Here is a 19,020-nt window from a genome sequence, read left to right as displayed (position 1 = left end):
GTTGAAAGTGAGTGCTTTCATTTCTTTGCTGTTCACCCAGGACTGCTTTTTCTATAAATTCCAACTGGACCTATCTGGATCATCCAGGTTAGAAAGCAAAGGGAACTACAAGATCCTGTGCCTCAATAGGTTTAGGATTGGAGCAAGTGAATATAATTCAAGCTTTGTCACAACACCAGACTCAGCAGAACCTGGTGTGGAACAAGATGTGTTAGAACAGGGCTGTCAAACTCACAGACCATGGCCCAGATGTGTCATGCTCTGACCATGCCCATGCCCATGGGGGGGAGTCACAATATGTCTCGTGAGGCCACTATGATGACACGAGTTTGACACCCCTTTTGTAGAATAATGATTCTGTGTTGACCAGAGGAGACCAACAGGAAAGGAAAGATGGATGTTTTTTGTTTTGCCCATATAGGCATTGTTACATGGTCTTTTAAAATACCTACAGATCATTTCCCCTTCCTAGAATGTCTTCACGTACATAGTGATTTAACACCTTGATTGCTTTACAGATAGTTTTTGATGTAAGATCAGAATTTTGGTTGCAGTCATAAAGCAAGCCATCAAAACCCAATTTTATGACCATTTTTACAATCATCGTAAACCAAGAGTTTTCAACCAGCTCACGCGTATGGCCGGTTGCAGCAACTTGAGGTCACATGATCATGATTTGCAAAATTCAAAAAATGCCATTGGGGAAAGTTGACACACACGTGGAACCATGTGATTTGCTTAAGGATTATGTGATTCTCTTTACAACTATGGGGACACAAATTGCAATCACATGACTGTGGGAGCGGGCAATGTTTTGCAATAGTCAGAAATGCTTCACAGGCCATAAAACTTTTCCAAAGATGTTGTAGTATCAGACAATCATTAAATGATGGGTCATAAGTCAAATACTACCTGTACATGTGATCTGCCTATTTAGAGGTAATGCAAACAGGCCCTTTATTTGTGTCTATAAGGGTTTTAATATCCCTGGGCTGAAACAGATGAGAGTGAACTTCAGCCCCCATCTATTTCTGTAAGGTTTCAGAAAACTACAAAGTATAGCACCGAAACACTTGGAGTAACAAACATTTTAATTATTTATGTAGAGTATAAGAGCAAGTGGGTAGACAGTAAGAAATAAATTAAACTACCAACAATTCTGCCTTCAACTTAAAAAGATTTTAGAGATGAGAGTACCTCAGTCCTGTGGAGGGGGCAGAAATAGAGTTGGGTATTCTTGGTATTTTTGTAACTGTTGACTCCATGTTTAAAACAACAATAAAATTTTATCTTGGTCACAAACAAAATGAATAGATAAAATAAAAGGGTAGTAAAATAATCACAAAACAACAAGCAGTATCAGGGCTAACTTTTTTTCATCCTCCTATATTAACAGGAATGCAGTGCACTCTACCTACTAAAAAAAAAAATTTGCAATTAAATTGCTCTGAGCAATTTACTAGCAGCACTAGCTACCTGACCTAGTCTACTGACTCATTTGCCTTTTATTCTTTGTCTTTATTCTTTATCTCTCATGGCTGGTTCAGAAGCTTAGGAGATATCACCCTTTGGTTTTAAACTGGGACAACATTCACCAAGACTAGACAATGAAAAATAGTCCCATCAGAAAGATTTCCCCTAAAAGAAGCTATATAGAAAATGTAGAATGGTAATAAGATATGGAACGGTATATAAAAGTGAGCATGAACTTGAATTTGTGTCTGTACGAAGAGATGTAACCCGGGATCAAGCTGCTTTCAAAAAAGATGTTTTATGTTTTCACATTTTGTGTTTTGTTTGTTTATGTTTGTTTTTAAAAATCAATAAAATGCTTGGGAAAAAAAAAAAGATTTCCCCTTATACTTCAGCAGTAACTCCCAAGAGAACCAGCTCCACTATATTCAAGATTTTACAAATTCAGATTTAAAGTAGGTTAAGTCAGAAGCCATCTCTTCTAATTAGTATGAAATTGGGCCATTCCTTCCATAAAACCATATTTTGCTTACAAACTTTACACGTTCTTCTGAAAAATTGTTCTATTTTTCACTCCTTAAGTAAAAAGGGATAAAATGCCATTTTCCCAAAATTCACTGAAAACTAAGCAATAGTCAGGTAGGACTACTTGATGGACCAGAGATGGATTTCTCCCGATCAAGGCTCAATTCAATGATCTTTATAATTTTCCAGAAAAATATGTCGTACCTAGTAAAATCATTTCTAGACCATCTCAAAATGATATATTCTGCGTGTTAATTTCTGGATCTTTTCAATGTTTGCATTAATCAGAGATTAAGTTGATTACAAGCAGTTGACAGTGGTAGATGATGCAATCACACACTATTCCTTGCTTCTCCATAGAAAATATGGACTATTATTATTATTATTATTATTATTATTATTAGGATTATCAAGAGAACATCTCCATCTGGATATGCTGTGCCACAGTGTTAATACCGTATGTGCCCCACATATTACCTAATTATCATTAGCATGCCTTTTTAATGAAAGATTTCATTTAGCAGTTTTGGCTGAAATCCCAGAACAATTTCCTCTACCAAGCCTTGCTAAGGATGAAATGGCTTACTCACAAGGAAGCAATTTCAAGGGTCAAATTGCTAGTTACAATGCAGAGGACTCTGTTTTGGGGACTGAGGTGGGCATATCTTTGGGCAGGAGAAACTGGGATTTGGAGTATCTAGACACCACTGTCGGTTAAAATTTAAAAATTCCACTTTTAAATAAGCCCCAAATCAAGTTGCAGCCTAGCAATAAAGGGGCAGAACTAAAAAATTAATATTAAGGAGACAAAGAGAGATAGGAAACAATTCCAATTGTATAAGATTCTTCTCTTCTCCTTTGATATTGATGGAATTCATGAATTAGAAAACGTACCTTCTATGCAACATTGTTGTTGTGTCGCGGGAAGGAACACTCGAGACCAGTTAGACTTCAGCTCTTTTTATTAGTTCTCAGTAACTTCAACAACCACGGAGCCGCGGCAGCCTCTTTTATAGCAACTGCTCGCGGCTCGCGGACAATGACAGCTCCCTGAATTTCCCGCCGTCAGACGGACCAATCAGAAGGCAGTATTTCAAGTATATAAGACGGACCAATCAAAAGGCAGTATTTCAAGTATGCAAATATATAACAATTGTCTTTTTTCAAAGAACTATGTAAGTCATACTATAATATTTTAAAATACTGGTAATTTCACTGAAAAACATTTTAAACCAGGGCTCTGTAAATTTTGGGATAAGGTGAGTTAAGGGCCAAAGGGAACCCTTGGTCTTGAAGGCCTAGATTTTTTAAAAATATGAATGGGCAGACTCCTCCCCCAAGGTGGCTGCTGCTCAATAGGACATTTTTCTCCCCTGCTAACAATCTGCTGGGTTTTTTTTTTCCCAAGCTGGTTCTTTGGCTGTGTCGCTCCCTAGATTCGAATAGGAACACTTAGGAATGACCCAAGATGACTTTTGGGTGGCTGACAACTTTCCCAGGAGGGAGAATCTTGAAGACTGCAGTTCCTTGTGGGAGCAGCCCAAAACTCTTTGGTTTTTTTTCTCTTCCTCTTCCTATCAGCAGAATGTTCTCATAAGCAAGTCTGGGTTTTAACTTTACTTTTTGAAGTTTTGCTTTGTTCTTTATCTTCAAATGTTAACTGGCTGGCTGAATGCGGATTTATTTTAACCCCCTGCTGGATTCTATCTTCTTCTTCTTTTCTGCTTTTTTTCTTTGCTCTGTTTGGCTATTCTCATTAACTTCTGCTTTTCCGTAAGGAAACACAGGACGTGACTTTGGATAGTGAAAGTGCTTTTATCTGATTTATATTTTATTGGACATTTACTGCAGGAAATTTGTACTTTATCAACTTACAAAAAGGGTTTTGGATCGAAATATCTAGAAAATACCTTCCATGCAGGGGTGGGATTGGAATAACTTAACAACCGGTTCACTGGCTGGGTGGGCATGGCCGGTTGGTCATGTGACTGGGTGGGTGATGTCAATCATTACACAAAGCCCTGCCTCCCAGCCACTCCCAAAGGCAGAGGTAGGATTCATCTGGTTGGGACTAATCCCACCACTGGCTAACCCTGCCCGTTTTTGGGGCTGTTTGGGGGGCGTTTGGGGACCGCTTCAGGCCATTTGGGGGCCATTTTCAGGCCTGAAAAATGGCCCAAAATGGGCCAAAAAATGGCCCAAGAAACAGGCTGAAAATCAAGTGTGGGCGAGGCCAGCTAGTGGTAGGATTTACCGTTTCACCAAACTCCACAGAATCTTAACTACCAATTCGCCTGAGTGAAAGCTGTATTTATTCAAGTTAAATCATCTTGATTATTATATTTTAGCACAGGAGTAAAGTGGGTTTGCCCTTGACATACACCACATGCATATATTCATCTGTTTTTGGGATTAGGCCTTAAAGACTGCATAAGAAGTGTAGAAAGCTTCCTAAAATCAAGACCTCTGCTGAATTCCAACTTTTATTCAATATGAACTCAGCAATCAGTTGTACATTCAGATAGTTCCTCACAATTAACTTTGATAGAATTATTGTTATTATAAGCCACAGTGGCTGCACGAAAGTCTATTCTCCTCATGAATACCAGTCTGATTTTCTCAAGATTCTCTGAACAAGCCACGCTGAAATTAATATTCTGCCAAATATCCTACACTTCAGGCTTATGACTGTGCTTTGTAGGAATGTTCAATCCCAAAGTATATCTGAGAGAGTTTAGATCTACTTAGAATACGCCTTCAAATTATACAGGTAGTCCTCAACTTACAACCATTTGTTTAGTGACTGTTTGAAGTTACAATGGCGCTAAAAAGTGACTTTTTGGGGAGGTGGAAATTACCGTTTTTTGTGGTTATGCAATCAAAATTCAGACACTTGGCAACTAGCATGTATTTATGACCATGGCAGTGTCCTGGGGTCATGGGACCACCTTTTGCAACCTTTCAGCAAGCAAAGTCAATGGGGAAGCCAGGTTCACTTAATAACTACGTTACTAACTTAACAAGTTGCCATGACTGTGTGGAAAAAAAAAAAGATTGTTAAGTGGATCAAAGAAATCTGCTTTTGGGCTCAATCATAGTTGTAAGTCGAAAACTACCCGTATAGCTTTTGTATCATTTTTATTAGCCATCTCTCTCTCTCTCTCTCTCTCTCTCTCTCTCTCTCTCTCTCTCTCTCTCTCTCTCTCAGTGTGGGTGTGTTTAGGATGCCAAAACCATATTCATAAAAGTGGGGAACCTTAAATTAAAGGAGGTAAGCATAAGCAAATTACCAGTATGCTTGCTCATTACCTCAAATGATGCATCATATGGATAATATTAATGTTTCCTGTGAGAAGTGGAAATGTAAGAGGGAATCTTGAGATCCCAGAGTGAAAGACTGAATTAGAGTGGCCCAAGGCCAACACTCAGAAACAGAGAGAGAGAGAGAAAGAGAGAGAGAGACTTCCTTTTATAATTAGAAACTCCTGTCTTTTGGGAAAATGTGACTTAGTACGTGTAATTTACATGTTTGGGCAAGTTATAGCCCTCCTTAGGAAGCCTCCAACTCTTTTTATCTGATGCACATACGCCCTGGTGTTTCTCTAATGCAGCATGGAATGTGTGGGACTTTTCTAGTGGCAGGCTGCCAAACTCATATATAATGTAAACAAAATGGTCTCATTATGCAACCTTCTCCCACACAGCTCAAAATTGCTTTCAACTCAAAGGAACCAGCACAAACTGGTTAAAGCTTTGTCAGCTAATAAGGGCCAAGACACTTTATTTCAGAAGCTTGTCTAAAATCTGTGAAGTGGCACAAAGCATGCATGAGAATCCGTGCTGCATCGGTTGAATTGCAAGTTTGGTTGCTAATCTAATATGGAGGCTAGTCCTACCACAGAAATATAAGTAAATTGTCAGGATTTTTTTTTTCCACAGCAGTCTTATTTAATCTCCAAAGAAAAAGGAAATGATGAAATTCTCATGCATTGGAATACAAAATCTTTCCTTAGAGGATTTTGTGGAGATCTTTTCTTTTTTAATTGTGAAAATATGTTGTAAGTGGCCTAAACCCCTTTTACTTAAGTCCCAAGAGAAGATATAGAAGAAATCTTCCTCTGGACTATTTTCAGATCAGAAAGACTGAGACTCCAGATCATTTTCTGGATGATGGAGAGATATAGAAGTGAAAAACACTGAAGAAGAAGCAGCCTTATGCCAGCAAAGCACTACTATATTACACCAGAGCAAATATGGTGTCGAAACCCTCTGAGAATTTTAATGGAATGAATCGGAACCTCTTTTTCAAGTGAAGGAAACTTTTTCAAATTAAAAGAACACACATTTTGATCCAATAGATACCAGGACTGTGCGGATCTCCAAAAGTGATGGCAGTAGCTTTGTTTCAGTTAAAAACTATATGAAACTTTCATTCAAAAGGACTTCTGGAAGATACCTCCACACAAACCCCTGCCCCTCTTTTGAATAGCAGAACAGCCTGTCATTCTGCAAGAGAAAATAAGTTTCTGGATATATAAGGTGTTCATATATTCTGTATAACAACCACAGTATTCAACCAGTAGATGGCAGTGTTTATAATTTTGTAGTTGCATCTATGGTGTAACTCTATGCCTTTTCTCTGAATCTAATGTTTCCTGTTGCAGTTAAGCAGCAAGACCCATGTGGACTGTGCAATGAATGTTCTGTAGGGCTATGTACAGAATTTCTAACAGAGATTGCTTCCCAAGTCAAAAATACAATAGCAAGCCTCTCCATGTTTTTGTGGAAGGATGAATTAAATCAACCGGAGGACTAAATTATAATTTATACTTCTGAAGTTCTTCCTTTGTCCAAGAGAAGGGGGGAAATACAGAAAAGAGTGTACTTCTTTTTTCTTCTTTCTCCTCTGTTTGACAACAGCACAAACATATAGAGTCAAAAGCATAGTTGTCATGAGCGAGGGAACTTTAAGACACTGTAATTATAGTAGAAATGAAATCATAAAGTCCTTCATGAACGTAAAAAGATGTATCAGGAAATCCAAACTGTAACAACTCTCCAAAACAACTTAATAGTTTTCTTACCAGTCCTATCCATTTCTGCTTAAGCTCAGAACATGGCCTGAAAGTGCTATCCTGACTTAAAACCAATTGGGCCATTCAGTTTTATGTACACCATATTGACCTCCATCATGGAATTCAAATAGTCCACCTACAGTCCTCTAGAAATTCACCCCCTGTAAGAGTGATGACAATGCCATTTCTTTTTATCATTATAAGGAAATAAAATACTTGTTTCTAATAAAGGAGAATGCTTGTATCTCGGGTTGAAAAGAGCTGAGCTTGGCTGTTTTCTTGCAGATGTTTCATTACTACAGTGGTGGGGTTTCAAAAGAGTTTACCGCTGGTTCAGCGGGCGTGGCTTGGAGGGTGTGCTTTGTGCATGTGCACACACTTTGTACATGCACGCCAAATGCAGATGCAGAGGTTTTCCAATTCACCTCCTGCAACCCTGCACTCTCCCTGACACTTCAGCAGCTGATGTGTGGCAATCTGCTATGCCGCGCAATGCAGCTGCGCTCCAGAAGGGAATAAAGGTCAGTAGATAAAGCCTGAGTGGATGGGCCTAAGGGCATCTCCAACAGCTCCTCCGAAAGAACCAGTTCTCTCTCCGCTGATCTTCAGCACTACCAGTATGCCAGAACCGGGCCAAACTGGTAGAATACCACCACTGCATTACTAGATAAAAAACAGGTACCAGCACTGATGATGATACTACCCTGTTCGGGTAACAAAATGACTGCAAGAAAACAATCAAGCTCAGCGAACACCAAGCCCCCCCCCCCTTTTCAACCCTGAGCTATAAAGGATCCTTCAAAATCATTTCTGCATAGCCCCAAATAATGTATAGCTGTTAATATTGGATGCCTCCAGAACAATCTGCTTATCTTTCAGAGTTATGTCTAAAGTTTTGGATGAATATAATTTGGAAAGTCACTATTGTATTACAGGTGAATGAATCTAGAGAAGAGAAGTTTCTTTCATCTCCTAATCTGTCATCTCACATCAAAAATAAAAACTTGGTTTCAAAAGACTTCGAACAAAGAAGTTCATAATCAACACGATTGTCTTTACAAAGAAAGTCAGTGATAATTTTCATAGGAGTCCCTACTCTAAGCTGACTCCTTGAACATCAGGAATTTTTCCTCCCAGTTCACTGAACATTTGACATTGCCCCGAGGTTTAAAATTGGGTGGATCTGTTGCATTTTCAGTTCTACCAAGAACCAATTTAACATTTATTCATCCTCTATGAGAACTCAGCAGGAAGTTGCAACAGCCATGTAGCTGCGAAATGCTATGTATACGGGGGAACGATTCAAAATAGATTCCAAAGATTTTTTTTTTAATTGGAGTTTGGCAAATTGCTCCAGGTCATATGAAGATGCAAATAGCCACATGGCTATCACATTTCAAAATGAGTGGTGTGAATGTCCCTGCAAGCGTGTGAGACATTGCAACTAGTTACCTACCTGCTCCCTTTGAGTCATCTCCATGTGTTTAAGTTAAAAACAGAAGTCACCATTGAATATTTAACAGATCGGTGTCATTCTTTCCACCACCCCAATTTTTTACACCAAAAGGCAAGAAATGTAAGAAATGCTTGGCTGGTGAAAGCAAGTATGTTAAATCCAACAGTCTTGATGACCTTTTGGAGGTACTCAAGTAGATCCTTGATGCGGGAGGTAATTTATGTTTCCGTCGTTTGCTAGGAAAGATGATGGTCATTTTTGCAAGCTCTAAGCATTTATAAAGGAGGATCCAGGTTTTGGATAACATATTTTTAGACTTAAATTTGCATATTTTAAATAGAAATGCAATCCCCTTATCCCCATTTGCAGATTTTAAATAGAAATGCAATCCCCTTACCATATCAGGAAAGGACTGTGAGTAAGTGATCTATATAACTGCTCAGTCTGCTGCCCAGATTCAAACAGGCAGTTTCTATTTGTCACCTTTCTTTCTTTTTTTCTTTTTTTTAAGAGGTTTATGACAACAAGCTACAAACTTTCAGTTTGAGAAGAACAAAATTGAGGGGGTAGCCTCTGCAGTGATTATTCGGATAATCATGGATCTGCTGGGAGCTGTATTCATTTAATTTTCTGTGTAATTAAATTTAGATTGGGCAACTCTACCAATGAACTGTGTTTTCAAATGCAGCTATGTTCTGGGATAACAGCTTCCATACATACATCAACTGGCTGAAATGATCTTATGAATCATGTTCTTCTATAAGATCATAATATTCTATAAAAGCCTAAGGCTACGTAAGTTGGCCAGCTTGGAACTTCAGGATTGTTGTGAACATCCTGGATCATACTCAATGGGTCACTGGTCAAATTCATGTGGCAGCAAATACTTTTAACCACGTATTTCCACTTGGGCAAGTGACTGTTGGTTTGGATGTGGGGTGATTATATTTTTATTGTGGAATGTCGATTTCCTGGGCAGATTTGGATTGTTGGTGCAATTACCTTCCTGTAGAAGTTCCTATTAGACTTGGCTGACCCTGGAGACTTTAAGGAATCCCTGAACTAGGCTGACATGTCAAAATCACCAGCTTAGTATAAAACAGCAAAATGGAAAGGACTGTGGACATTTTGACCTAATCATCTGCACCCCACTGTGCACTGAGCTCAGATAGACTCCTGATTTTCAGAAGAGCTACAGACTAGGAAAATGAATTGGATGATAAGCTAGAATACCAGTGGTTACATTACAGTATCTGTAATGAGGCAGCCAATCACAGGTGAGCGCACATATTTATGCATAATACATGATGGTGATGACTTACTTGTCTAGCATTATTGCATCTTCAAATGAAGCTTACCTGAATGGTTAAGTAGATGGGGGACCCACTCATGGGAAATTGCTGAGCCTGCTTGGTTTTCATTCCCAACTAGATGACACTTATTCATCAGTGCTGATTTTTCCTTCTCCGTGTCAGAGCACTGATAATGTTTCCTAGGGTAGGAATGATATATCTGCCAAAGAAAAACCAAGCTCAAGAGAAGACCAATATTCTTGTGAAGAGTAGCCTGAATAAAAATCAATAAACTAAAAGCAAACTTCAGCAAGTTGGAGGATATAAGTTGATGGTTTCTAGTACAAGAATTAGGAATGTCTTATTCAGAATTATAGTACTCCCCATCTGAATGATAAGGGTATAATTTGGAGCTACATTTATTCTGCATCTGTTTGTTTATCTAATCTATATAGCCAGCCATTTCACCAAGCATATGACTCTGGGTGATGTACAGCGAAGCTAAAAACAACTAATAAACATCTAAAACCACTATCATTACTAATTATTAAAAAGATATGCAAAATATAAAAAACAGAGGTAAAACAAAGAAATAATAGATGAAGGGAAGTTAATAGCAAGGGAGCTACTTCACTGGTTCACCCATCCCTGGGTCTTCTGGCATAACCAGATATTGAAGCTCAGAAATTATGAAGCCAACCTTCATAAGTGTTGGGGGGGAGAGATTCCACAGTGTGGGTCACAAAGCACAAAGAGCTCTCTTAGGGACTACCAGATGTAACTCCCTAGATCTGTGATGGTGAACCTATGGCACGTGTGCCAGAAGTGGCATGCAGAGCTCTCTCTGTGAACACGCTAGCCATTGCCAGCTGCTCTTCTGGTTTCTGGCAGAAGAAACCAGAAGAGTGCCCAGAGTGTCCAAAAATGCCCCCAAAACAGGTCATTTTGGGGGTGTTTTCAAGCTGTTTTTCAGGCTGTTTTCAGGCCATTTTTCAAGCCAAAACCTGCCTGAAAACACCCCCCCAAAAACGGCCAAAAATGGCCAAAAAACAGGCATGCGCGCACCTGCCAACTGGTCTTCGGGTTTCCAGCACTCTGGCACACACACATGCACGCGTATGCACACACGTTCCGGTTTGGGCACTCGGTGCCGAAAAGGTTCGCCATCACTGCCCTAGATGATGAGACCCTTAAGACTCTTCTGGGTCTAGTGGGACAAAGAGATGAAGTCAGAGAATTTTATAACAAAAGAATTGTGATTTTTCTTAACAAGGTCTTAAGAACAATTCCAAAGTAGGTTCTAATTTTGATCACTTTGTTTTTTAAAAAAGTTTTAGGCATAGCACTCTCATAGTTGTCCATTTTATTTCCTGCAATTTAAAGTTGTTATTTTAGAGGATCCACAACAACCAGTGCCTCTTTTCAACTCTGGCTGGTTTGATGCCATTTCTTCTTCCTGGCTTACACATAGCCTATCAGCAATAGAATACAGGCTCTATTGATTTCATGATTCACCAAATTCAATATCTGTACACAAAATTATCTTTGCAACCAGTGAAAATGGCAAAATGAAGCCATGAGGTACTAAAGCAAGACCATGTAACATGGGTCACCTATTTTTCACCCATCTCCTGGATTTCTGTTTGAGGTAGAATACCCTAAATGGCAAGAGGTCTAATTATTTAAAGGAACATCTCTTTTTATATTAACTGTTGAATGTGTCATTTTGATTGTACCATTGAAACAATAACAACAAAAAAGCCAAAGGCTTCTGGAATAGTAATAAAGTCTTTTATTAATTAATGATACACCTTAGTTATTGTTTTTTTAAAACAAATGAAGATCTTAACTTCCTCCTCCTTTCCCTCTTCCTTTGTATGTCTTTGTATGTATATGGATGTGAGAGGATGGGGGAGGGGGCAGGGAGGGAAAGAGAGAGAGAGAGGAGAGCAAATTTGTTTGTTTTTTCATTTGGGGCTTTAGTTCATCTTAACTTCTGCCAACTGTCAAGAAGCGATTTCTTACTGTTTGTTTTTACACTGTTTTACACATGATTATAAAGGTAAAGGTAAAGGTTCTCCTCACACATATATGCTAGTCATTCCTGGCTCTGGGAGGCAGCGCTCATCTCCATTACAAAGCCAAAGAGCCAGCGCTGTCTGAAGACATCTCCGTGGTCATGTGACCAGCATGACTAAATGCCGAAGGCGCATAGAATGCTGTTCCCTTCCCACCAAACTGGTCCCTATTTTTCTACTTGCATTTTTACATGCTTTTGAACTGCAGAAGCTGGGACAAGTAATGGGCGCTCACTCCCTTACACAGTGCTAGGGATTCGAACCACTTAACTGCCAGCCTTTCTGATCGACAAGCTCAGCATCTTAGCCACTGAGCCACCGCATCCCTTTACACATGATTAGAGGGAGGCAATAATGATAGACTTCTGTAGTAAAAAAAAAAAATTGTCTAAAGGAGGCTCCTGACCAGGTGACTTCCACATTTGTAGACGTTCTAGGCATGATAAGATTGTATGAGTTACATTTTGACACATCTGGGCAACATTTTGGAACGAGATTCACCTACAACATGTAATTTACAAACCAACACTGGATTTACAAAACATAAATATTTTAACATAAATATTTTACAAAACTGAAAAATATTTTAAAAGATTTTAATTTTTATTCTTTTTTTTCCTGGGCATTAAAAGCAAAGCTTATCTTTGCAGTATATAAGACCTGAAGTAATTAAGGGGGAGAAACATTGATAGGTTGGTCTGCTCACTTCGGAAGCCACAGAAAGTATAAATCATCTTAACTGGGAGACTGGCTGGCTCGGGGGATTCATAATGGAATATGATGTGTTTTAAAATCTATGTTTCCATTTCTGAATGCCAGCCTCTGAAAATTAAGTCTTCCATTGTAGCTCATCAGGGCTGTAATATTTACTCAATTAGAGGCTTACATCAGTCTTCTGAAACTGGTATTTTAAATTACAGCACTGATCAACTTTTGATCATTTCCCTGTTCTCTCTCTCCCATAGGAAGGAAAGTCATTTTTAGGGTGATATCAACTATAAGAAGTATGGATAATTTACAAACAAAGGATGATGCTGTCTTCCAAGCTACCGTTACATGTAGATTAACTGCTAGGGCAGTATGAAGCATTCAGAGCATGATAGGGTTATCAAGCATCTTTCCTTGAATCATTAATTCTGCATCTTTTGGAAGTACAAAGACTGTACCTGGTTGTCTGAATATGCATGGGCAGGTCCAGCAGAACTATTGTTTGTGCATGCATACTGTTAGATATTTGCATACTTACCTTGATTGGTTGAACCACAGAAGCGGGAAAACAAATGGCTGTCACTGGCTGAAGCCGCGAACAGCTCCCCTGTAAAAGGAGCTGCCTCGGCTTGGTTTCTTCAGTTCCTGCAGAGAAAAAATAAAGAGTTTTACCGATCTGAGTGTCCTGCCTCTTCACTCACCCCGCAATCTAATACATACAACCAGGAATCAAGCATGCAAGCTTTCCAAAGGACATGGCTACTTTAACTCTTCATAGTTACCAAACATTTCTTTCAAATGTTTTTCAGAAACCAGGAAACTTTTTGAATAAAATAGGTAGAAAAAAAAAATCACCTCGTAATGAACGAAAAATCCTAAGAACTTGATGGTGTAGAATAAATGCAGATATGTTCATTGGTTGTAGTCTATACTGTGTGACAATGCATGCTTTGCAAAGCTATCCTTTATCATTTTTATAAAAAGCTTCCTGGACATGTAACCATTCCACTGGGCTGAGATCTCAAGTCCACTCCAGTGCCTCTGTGAAAAATACTGCTTCCTCCCTCAACTCAAAAGCAACTCTTCCATAGGGACCAAGACAAGAGAAGTAGAACCTCAAGTCCCTCCACCTCTATATGTGGGCTTTTTTCCAGTTTATAATATCCTGAAAGAGAGCAGGACAGCAAATGGATTAGCTGGCTCTAGGACTGAACAAGGAAGTTCACCAAAAACATAAGAATCTGCTAATACTTTGTGGTAAATCCTACCACTTGATTCATTTTTTTAAGCAACCAATCAACTTCAATTAGATAAAAATGGGGGATGGAGCTACAATCAAATTATAATTTTAGTTATTGAGAGGGTACATGTCTAAAATTATTATGGTTGGTTGCCCTATCAGTTAGATCTTTAGCCAACATCTAGCCATCAGCCTGATGTTTTAGTTGACATCTAGATTTGGCTAACCCTTGCTATATCCCTTTTCTGTTCTTCAATTGGTCTTTTTTGTAAGCAGTTTTTCTCATATTCATTGTTTTCATGGTGTACCAGTTTCAGTGGATCTTCCTAACTGTCCTTCAGATATTTTTCAAATGTCATATTTTATTTTACAATGGCCTGGTATATTTTCAACATTTCACACCCACATATTTTCCTTTGTAAGTGGAGTCTGTCAATGTCACTGCGTGGATGAAGGGCATGATTCATTGCCATTATTTTTCTGGTCTTCCTATGCAGGGCTTTTTAGTTTTTCTCAATGACTATTCCAGCTCTCTATCTGAAATTGCCCAAATGTTAATTCCCAGGATGGTATTCTTTTCCACTGAGTTTGAACTTTAAGATCTTCTTCAAACTCATGCTGTATTTATGAAGTCACGTTCTTGACTTCGGTGCTTGATGTTGTCAGCTTGAAGGATGCACAGGTATTTCCACAGGGCATTTTGATTCCTTTAGTTTTCACTATTTTTCTCTTGTTGATAGTAAGAATGGCACATTTGTCCAGTCCAAACTCCATTACAGTATTTACAGTGGTGGGATTCAAAAAAATTTACTACTAGTTCTGTGGGTGTGGCTTGGTGGGCATGGCAGGGGAAGGATACTGTAAAATCTCCATTCCCTCCCCACTCCAGGGGAAAGTTACTGAAAAATCCCATTCCCTCCCCACCCCACTGACCTGCTTTCCAGCTCTGTTCTCCTGTGAAGAGCAACAAAAGAAGATCCAGCCAATCAGCTCTAACTTGGGAGGCAGAGAATAGATGAGGGCGGGGCCAGTCAGAAGTGGTATTTGCCGGTTCTCTGAATTACTCAAAATTTCCGCTGCCAGTTCTCCAGAACTGGTCAGAACCTGCTGAATAACCACCTCTGAATTGCATTTTGGCTGTATATGCAGACTGTATTGGGCAGCAATTCTATTTCATATGGGATTTTTCCATACAGCTTCAGATCATCCAGGTAATGGAAGTGGATTAGTCTGGCAGATGTTTTTGATGTTTGATAGCCATGGTCTGATTTGTTCAGAATTGTTACAGAGAAATCCATGTGATGACAGACAATAGTTGTGAGAGTGAGTCTCCCTGAAAGATTTTTTTTCTTATTAGTAATGTCTCCCATTCTATAATTATTCACCACCAGCTTTGTCTTCCATAGTGCCACTGATCTTTCCACAAAGCTTCCGATATTTCTACGGATTCCTGTGATTTCTAGGCAGTTGATTATCCAATCATGTGGCAGGGTCAAATGCCTTCTTGTCCATGCTACATTCAGACTGGTCTTCCTTCTCTTGAAGTTTTCCAAATCATCTTGTTAGTTAGGAGCTAATCTCTTTCCTCTGCTATTTGGACAGTTTCCTTCCTGCCCAGGTGGACAATGTTGAACTGCATGAGCTACCACACAACTTAGCAATCTGAAAGTTGTTGAGAAGCAGGTACTTGGTCTGAAGTTGCCTGGTGCTGCTCCTTTTGTTGAATTTGCATTATCAGGTAGGTTTCTCCAGATGTTTGTCAATACTCAATTTCACCTCCTTGCAGTATGTTGTTAAATTGCTTAGCAATACGTGGGTGTAGACTAGTCAGATGTTTCAACCAAAAACCAGGCAATTCATCTACTGGGTGCTGACCAATTCTTGATCTTTCTTTCCTTTTTCCCTACCATTTCTGCTCTTATTAGAAGTTCTTTCGCTTTTTATTCTTACCCACCTGCTTTATCAAAGCTTCCTTCTTGTTGTATTTCTTTGGATGTTTCCATAGTTGAACTCTGAACTACACTATTTCTTCTTTGCCAGGTGTTAACTGATTCATTGCAGTTCACTGTTCACCATTTTCTAATTGGACTGAAATTGGAGATTCTGCCTATAGTGTGTGATTCGAGCTTCAAATCTGCTGGTCTTCTTGGCTGTAGCTGTTATTTGCTGCTTTATTGTTTCCAGTGCTTCCTTGATTTTCCTTGTTTCTAGGAGATATTTCTTGGTCAAATATTCTCTCTTGTTCTTCAGCTTGTTTTCTTCATCTAGCTTGCTTACATCTGATCATAGCATGCTGATCTTATTTTCCAGTTTGATCTTCCGTTTTGTTGGTGCAGATTATATTTGATAGTTATTTAGTTATTTATATCCCACCTAATCATTTTTACCAATAACTCAAGACAGCAAACATATCCAACACACCTTCCTCCTTTTATTTCACAAACAACAACAACCATATGAGGTGAGATGTGGTGAGTTGGGAGAGAGTGACTGGCTCAAGTTACCTAGCTGGTTTTCATGGCTAAGATAAACTAGAATTCATTATATTATAGTATTGTCATATTTATTATATTATTTATTTATTCAAATTTATTACATTATTATTTAAAAGACAGTTCCTTCTCCTACCATACTAATGAATACCATTGGTCATTTTAACTGAACAATCCTCACTTGAATAGAAGCCTAATACAATTAGGTAATTTTTCTGCATATAAAGTTAAGCATCTTAATCTGCAAGTTGGATAACAGTGAAATTGAGCTAATAATTATCACCCCTGCTGCCAAGTTTGGTTTTAATTCCTTTTAGAATTTCTTTGCCAAAAGAAGTGACTATATAATCCAGAGGTACTTGTTAGATCTGGGAGGATGGTTCAAGAACGGAGGCAAGACTCAGATAACAACAACAGCTCTTTATTAGTGACTTCAGATCTGAGCAAACTATCCCAGCCGCAGCAGCCCCTTATATAGGGCTGGCTGCGGCTAGGCAGCCAATGAAGGCAATTTGAGTTTGCCGCTCTTGGCAGGGCCAATCGTGGCAGCCCATTTACTGGCCAATCGCATCAGTCTATGGCGACCAATCACGATCGGCTATTCGCGGGCCAATCAGAGTTGCAGGCTTTCGAGCCTGCTAGTCCGGAACAGTACTAATACTCTGTCACTTAATTTTTCTTAAAGAAACAACTCAATACTTCTGAATCCAGGGGTTCTTGGTATTCATTACTTCTAGCTATGGTTAATGAACAAAATATCTTGAGAACCTAGTGAAACTAGTATACATGGTCCAGCAATTACTAACACAATAAGCTAGAACAGACAGTGGACTTTCTTCCTAAACACACAGTCATATATTTTGGACTAGATTGAAATGTGAAGCTCTGTTGTTCACAAACATGACTAAAACTACAGGCAGCTCTAAATGAAACTGAAATTTCAGGAAAGAACAAGCTAGCAAGAGAAGATCTGATCGGTGCTTGCAAAAACAGATTGATAATCACCAACATAATTTTTGGACTGCAGAGTTCAATAAGCAATCAAGATGAGAAACGTTCACACAGAAAAGAAAGAATAAAAGAAGATTTGCAAAAATCAGTTCAGAAGAAGGAAAGAGGTTGATATCTATCACAAGTAAACATGGCATGTAGTATTTGAAAGCTGTGGGCTAAATGTCAGCTGTAGCCATACTGACAGGGAGATGTTTCCTACATCGGGATAACTTGCCTAAATTTACGCTCAGATCAAATCAGATTTAATTCACAGTTCAAGACTAAACCAAAGCTGTATACTGTCAACTTGACCTGGGCAAAGCAGAGTCTTCTTTTGTACTGCCTCAGGAATCAAGTATCTTGGGCCAGCCCTGGAGTTGTCCAACACATAACTTATTCAATATATATATTTTACCTCTTTCATATACTTTGAATGTCCCTACAGATGAACTGAGAGTGCATCTTTTTTTTTTCCTTTCATGAAGACAGTAAGCACTGCATATTCTGCAAATGCAGGTTTACTGCCCCCCTGGACGAAAATATGGAGGGGGAGGTGTAAAACTGTCATCCGACTACTGAAGATCCAAGTCTGTCAGGAAATGCTCCTATATTCTGGCGCTTCAGAATAAATCCTGAAATAAATTTCAGGGCCTCAGTATTGTTGTTGTTGTTTTAATCCTGGATGAGGAATAGCTGCCAATGAGCTTTATGGAATGAAGAAGAGCTCTCTCTTCAACCTGCTGCCGAATTTCTCTCTCTCTCTTTTTAAATTAAGTTTATATATATTATTACAAGTTTGAAAAAGAATGCAAAACAGATACAATGAAAAATAGTAAAAAAGAGCAACAACAAATGGAACAATCATAAATCTAATCGTATCAAGTATAGATATCAAACAACATAGAAAAATTATAATTTAAGGGACAATGAGATTCTATCATCTATGACAAAAGGAAATATGCCACATTACTTGAATCAGGAGAAAAACATTGCCATTTCAAAAATGGATAAATTACACATCTCCTGAATTCAATTTTAATTAATGGGAAAAGCATCACCTTCCAGTTTCTCATTATATAATTCTTCTTCTCAAAGTTTATTAAAAAAAAAACATTCACATTCTACATTTCTGGATCAGAATTTAGTTTAATATTAATTTTGTGGGCATTGAGAGATGTATGGCCCATAAAAGATGCTAACAGTTCAAAAGACCAAATTGTGAGAGTTGATGACCCTTCACATTTTTTTTACATAGCCAACAAAAAGAATATCTGATTCTATTCTTTCAGATATGGGGCGGCCAGTAAACTCAACATTATTGGATATTGCCGTGTTATTTAGTCTGTACAGGTAGACCTTGAGCCCAAAATTTCCACTGCTAAGCAAGGCAGCTGTTAATTGAGTTTTGCCCCGTTTTGCCACTTCATTGCTTCTTCTAAGTTTTGGAACACAGAGACTTTTCCAAAATATTTAATTAACTGATATGTTGGAAATGAGTTTATTTCATTAGACAGCTGGACAAGACTATGTAGATGCCTTTGTATGATACCTGCAAGAATGGTGCAATTGGCATTAGAATGAAAACATTTTATCTGCAATTGGCTTGAATCACAAAGTATAAGCTATCTTATGAGAAGAAGGTGGGGAAACCGTCAGAAATCTGAACTGCTAAACTACCCATTTAAAAA

The 19,020-nt window shown here is 38.6% G+C and overlaps 1 long non-coding RNA gene across 1 annotated transcript in view; it reads right to left on the bottom strand.

The window, feature by feature from the left end:
* Positions 1–11,625: 11,625 nt before the first annotated feature.
* LOC148127991 (uncharacterized) overlaps positions 11,626–19,020 on the bottom strand; it is a 49,877-nt gene continuing 42,482 nt past the window's right edge. Inside the window, exons 2-3 of the long non-coding RNA XR_015740787.1 lie at positions 13,146–13,252; positions 11,626–11,702 (exon numbers count right to left, since the gene is read on the bottom strand). This is a non-coding gene — a long non-coding RNA (uncharacterized LOC148127991). The remainder of the gene's footprint in view (positions 11,703–13,145; positions 13,253–19,020) is intronic.

This window comes from Pseudonaja textilis, chromosome 1 (genome assembly GCF_049901715.1).
Source record: "Pseudonaja textilis isolate UNSWEBS1 chromosome 1, rPseTex1.2, whole genome shotgun sequence".
Taxonomy (NCBI): Eukaryota; Metazoa; Chordata; class Lepidosauria; order Squamata; family Elapidae; genus Pseudonaja; species Pseudonaja textilis.
This window is presented reverse-complemented; position numbering and strand designations above follow the sequence as displayed.